The sequence below is a fragment of the Tenrec ecaudatus genome, chromosome 2 (genome assembly GCF_050624435.1).
Source record: "Tenrec ecaudatus isolate mTenEca1 chromosome 2, mTenEca1.hap1, whole genome shotgun sequence".
Classification (NCBI taxonomy): domain Eukaryota; kingdom Metazoa; phylum Chordata; class Mammalia; order Afrosoricida; family Tenrecidae; genus Tenrec; species Tenrec ecaudatus.
The window spans coordinates 190,210,544-190,216,543 of NC_134531.1; positions in this window are offsets into that span (position 1 = coordinate 190,210,544).

Here is a 6,000-nt window from a genome sequence, read left to right on the forward strand (position 1 = left end):
CCTACCATGTGTGACCCGCCAGTATTTGAAATGCCAGCTTCCAGCACCATAGCAACATGCAAACCACCACAGTATAATAAAAGACTGGTCCTTAGTGGGTGTTGATATTTTATTGGTTCTGTTCGTCTGAAGAACTCTGACTAAGACAATCCTCTAAACTAGGAACAGAAACTTTCACTTCACAGAACTGTCTAAAATACTGAGATGCTCTATCTGGTGAGTCAAGCACAACACGTTTTAGAAGAAATTACCAAAAAAAGTATTTTTTAACATCAGGATAGAAAAGGAATTTTGAGGAGGATATAAAAAGCCCAACCCACAAGGAAAAGAGTTACTTTGATTAAGGTTTCAAACTTCTGATTAGAAATGACAGCAACAAAGTAAAATGACCAGTCAATGATAGAGGAGAAACATTTAGGACACATGCAACCCATAAGAGATCAATATGTTAAATAATACAAAGAAATCCTGAAAACCATGAAGGAAAATACCCACATCAGAATGAAAAGTGAACAGGAATATGAACGAGAAATTCACATTAGTTGTTGTTGTTAGGTAACATGCAGTAGGCTCTGTGGAGGAGCCCTCAAAATCTAGGTGCTTAGCTTAGGAAAGATGTCTGTCCCGGTACAAGCTGAGCTCCGTTTTGTTGAGCGCTGCCCTCTGAAGACCGTCCTCAGAATTCACATGATGTTGACAATTGTGATGCTCACTCACTGCCTGCAGTCCATCCTGATTCACAGCACCCTGTAGGACAAGGCAGAGCTGCCCCCCGTGGATTCCTGAGACTGTAATTCTTTATGGGAGCAGAAATCCGTGTCTTTCTCCTGTGAATCAGCTGGTAGTTTCAAACTGCTGACCTGGAGGTTAGCAGCGCAATACAAAACCACCATGCTACAGGGCTCCCTGAAAATTGTAATTCCTTGCTAGTAATTGCTTCCTAGTATGCCTGTACTTAAGGACCTCCCTAAACCTTGCTTGTCAAAACACAGAGACAACGTCAAAATAAGAGACCTTGACAATGCTGAAATGGCTGTTGTCGGACTGAGAGAAGACTCCATTGGAATTGTGCTAACAAACCTGAACAACAAGAAACATTTGAACCAAACGCATGGTGATGATGTCATCAGTCCTGGCTCAGGAGTGATCCACGGAGGGTGGGAGCTAGAAGACTCAGAAAGATTGCTTTTGAAAATTGCCCCTTCTCCTTGAGAGGGGTGACTGTCCCATGTAAGCTGATTTTATATCTAAAATGTAAAGATATTCAGAGAGCGCTTCCAGTAAAAAAGTTCATCCAAATCTCTGTGAGCAAGCAGGGAAAGGAGACAGGAAAAGTAATGTGTGCAGGCAAGCTGCTCTAGGAAGCCTGTGATGAAAAGGCGATGCCTTCAAAAAGAATGCTTTGCACAGATGGTCTTCTGGAAGGAGACACAGAGCTGATAGGAAGAAAGAGCCGTTTGTGAAATGTTTGGAGGCTTTGTCTCATCTTTAGGGGCTCAACCTGGCTTCCAGAAGGACAGAGCACTCCACTTCACATTGTGAACTCTTCGTCTTCCTGGTTCAAACTGTGCCTATCCCCTAACCGACCTTTGTACTCCATTTCAACAACCCTGAGGTTTTTCTCTGTGATAGTCTATGTACAACAGAACCATAAACAGCCAATAAAAATGGGGGGGGGGGAGCCCTATTTCACAGCCATCAAATTTGACAATATTAAAATGTTTGACTGTACAAGTCTTGGGAGCATGTGTTTGGAAGTAGAGCACCGTGCCTTTCTTCCAAAGTGACATGAAGCACCTGGACATGAAGCACCCAACTTTGGTTACTAGAGACACGTTCCCCGTTTGAGCTACCCAGGGGCCCCATGTGAAATAGCAGGAGCTCTCATGCATGGCCCAAGCATGCAATTGACACAGGGCATGAGTTTGCAGTATCTAGAAAATTTGAGCAAATATATACTCTATGAATGAGCCAAATCCTGGGTACCTCTACATCAAAAGAAAGAATCAATAGATGCATTGCCGATGCCAACCCTGTCGTCATTTCCCAGTCAGTGCCTGCGGCAACAACTTAACATGCATGTGTTGGCTTAAAGCAATGGCCAGCTATTATTTCACAATTCTGGAATTCCTAAAGTCTGAAACCAAGATGTCAACACAGCCGTGCTTCCTCTGAAAGCTCTAGGGAAAACTCCTCCTCTGTTTCTTCCTAGCTACTGCTGATTCCCTGGCTTAAGAAAGAGTTAAATAAAATGAATGCTCTTTCACAGAACTGAAACATGTGACTGAGGTCTAGGCCAAATTCCTTCTTGTCCTAACTGACTCACTTTTGTATTCTGTCATACTAGATAGACTATCAACTCAACAGGATTCACTGCCATTGAGTGAATTCTGACTCATACCAACCCCGTAGGATAGACTAGAAGTGTCCCTTTGCATTTCTAAGGCTGTAAATCTTATTGAAGCAGAAAGCCTTGTCTTTCTCCCCTGGAGCATTTTGGAGGGTTCAAATTTCTGTAAAAATGTTCACCTTACATTTAGCTTAGATATTGTTTCTACAGAAAAAATATGTGGTTAAGCCCATCCTCCTCTAAGTGAGTTTGGACCTAGAAGTAGGTGCTATTAGAAGACTGTTCCACATGTACGGGTGCTAAACACAATGCTAAGTATGTGACCTTGGCAGTTAAGCTGCCTCTAAGAAAATGACCTCTTAGTTATACTCGTAATTTCCCAAACCTTTGCTTCAACTAACCCAATTTGTGGTTAAACTAAGCTAACGTTCAAGTTATATAACTCTTCTTTCTCTCCTTGAGTGTTAGCCTCCTTAGCATCTTTACTGTAACCGTTCTATTCTTTGAAAAACTCTTTGTTTTATATTTCAGCAGAACTCCCCACGACAGTTGTAACATGGCTCAGTTTAACACAGACGGGATGCTGGGAAACATGTGGTTTTAGTGGTGTACAAGAGCTTACATTCCCAGCAGTAAGAGCCATAAATCCTATGTCAAGGGCTTCTTGACTCTGTGTTGGCCGCGTTGGGAAATGTTCTTTGGCTGTAGCAAGCTCTTTGTTTACATTTCAAATAGGCTTGAATGGTTCCCTCCCACAGTCTGCATCACATCAGTGTCCGCTTCACTCTCCCCATGCCGCCTCCCTTCTGGGCACCTCTCCTCCTCGGAGGACATCAGCCATGCCTTGCAGGCGCCCTCTCCCCCAATCCAAGGTGACCTTGGGAGGCTGGCATTACTCTTACCAAGATAATTTGGCCTTGGCTTTTGTTTCCTGTGCAAGAACCTCTAAAACCCTGGCATTTCCCCCATGGTTGAATTGCCTTTGCTATGTAAAAGCCTACATCTCACAAGTGAGTGTGTGTGCCCATGGTGGGGCTGGCCTGGCTAGAAAGACCACCACATTGTCTGATACCAGCTAACCTGAGTGGAGGTAGGTTGGTTAAATCAATCACGGCTACCTAGTGAGCCCTCATTAAGGATTTGGCCATGGAAGCTCCATGGGCTTCCTGGGTGGTGAAGGATAGGGGAGTACTTAGGAGGGTAACACATTCCTTCTGGGGGCAGGGAAATTCCATCTTGGGAACCCCACCATACCTCACCCTATGTGTTTCCTCTTTATGCTAATCATAATTTGCATCCCTTGCAATAAAGCTATGAGATAAACATTGTGCTTTCAATGAATATTGTGCCAATCTGGGTACTTTAGAGAAACAAATCTACAGAAACTCATGTATAAGAGAGAGTTTTATATAAAGGTTAAGTGTGCATCAAGAAAACATCCCAACATTAACTCATTAACCCATAGGTCCAATACCAATCCACAAAGTCCTCCTCCATCTCACAAAACAGAGGCCGACTGCAGGAGGAAAGCTGAGTCAGTGAATGTGTAAGCATCTCAGCACTGGCAGGGGTCTCCACACAGCTGCTCCAGCACCCAGGGCTGCATGCGGGTAGGTCCATGCAGCTTCTCCTTGGGGATGTGTTGCAGGAAGTGAGCCTTGCCAGCTGAAGCAGGGAACTGGCTAAGGCAGTTGCACCCTGGTCTGACCATCAGAAAGCAAAAGACCCGAGAACTAGAAAGGCGAGGCTCATGGAGCCATTTATCGCTCTGCCCTTCAATTAACCCCCTCATGTGTTTATCGGCCAGGTTGGCCCAATAAACTTTAAGTATATCAAATACTATGAGTTCTTCTGGTGAATTACCAAACCCAAGGGAGTTAGTAGTAGGAGCCAGCAGATTAAAAGGGAAACCCACTGGTAACCCCCAAGTTTGCTGGCATCCAGAGAGGGAAGTAGATAACCCCAAATTTATAGGCAAAGGGTCAGAAGTGAGGGTGTCGTGGAGACTCCCAAACATGCTGCTGTCATCTGACATCCGGGGTCTGCGTGGCATCTGCAGGGCAGTGCCCTTTGACTCGGGGGTCCCGATGTAGCTCTGGGCAGGTAAAGTCAGAGGAAGAAGGGCTGCAAAGGGCAGCGAGTGTCAGAAATGAGCAGAAGTGAAAAGTGGGGAATTTGAGTTGTTTTTAGTTACCCATTTTGCCTCTGAAGACCTCATTTTAACCTAAGGAGATGCATCTGCCAAAACCCTACTTGACAATTAAGTCAAATTCTGAAGGACCAAAGGGACTTTCTCTTCTAGAGGTGGGCGTGGAGGGGAGGAGGCATCCTGTTCAATTCACTCAACCCCAAACTGGAAGACAAGCCACATAACTAATGCCCGTAGAATGCAGACATTTACATGGTTTCTGAAAGGGCCAGATGATAAGTACTTAGGCTTTGAAGGTCAGACAGACAGCCACAACCACTCAACTCTGCTCTTGTAAAGTGACGGTAGCCATAAGGAAAATGTAAATGAATAAACATGGTTATGTTCCAACAAAACGTTATTTAAAAAAAGCAAATGATGCATGGCTCATCCTTGACCGATGGGCATAGATTACTAAGCACTGATAGAATAAATATGTCAGTTGTGTATATTCACACAACAAATTAAGATTCAGCGATTAAAATGTGACATAGTAACATGTTTTTGAGATAAAGAAAAGGAGTTGTCGATTCCAACTGACGGTGACCCACATGGACCAGAGTAGAACTCTGCGCGGTAGAGTTTTCAGCGGCCCTTTTTTGGAAGCAGATCGCCAGCCCTTTCTTGCAAAGTACCTCTGATCGAACCCAAAGCACTGACATTTCAGAATTGAGCTATTTGCACCAACCAGAGACTCCGAAGTGAAAGAAGAAAGATGTAGGACACATATGTTTGAATCAATTTATAGAAAACCCAAAACCAGGCAAACCTAAGCCACTATGTTTAGGAATCATATCTAGGTAACAGAACCGTAAAGAAATTTAACAAAGTGATTATATAAAAAAAGCCATGACATCAGTTACTTTTATGTGGAATTGGAGAGAGAATTATAATTGAAAGGGGTATGTAGGAGGCTTCTGGGAGTTGATAATTTTAAAAATTTCTTAACTGGGTGGTGGTTGCGTGGATATTCATTTTAAACTAACTCATTAAGCTCTACATTTGTATTGTATGTACTTTTCTGGAGGTGTAGTATTTTTCATAAGAAAGGGATTAAACAATATGAGGACTTCTAATTTTATTTTCACATCAGTGCATTTAGTTGCACTCTGAGAAATGTATTTCAGGAGTAAATTGCCCTGGGAAGATATCTGCTAAGGACTCAGTGGAAAATTTGGTAGAAATGGGAAAGTGGGGGAGGAAAATGGCCACTTAAGCCCTAAGGGATTTGCCAAAGGTGAATCTTCTGTGCAGAGAAAGAGGGGGTGCTTCAGGAGACTGGAAGTGGAGCTACATCTTATTTAAGGGTGAACCAGAAAAATAAGATAATTCTTGTTAACTCAATTCCAACACGTGGCTCAGAGTAGAACTGTCCTCCACAGAATTTTCTTCTTTTTAAAAAAAAAAAAACAAACTTCTGAATCGAGTGAAGTCTTACGGAACAGATCCAGTTTCTATTCAA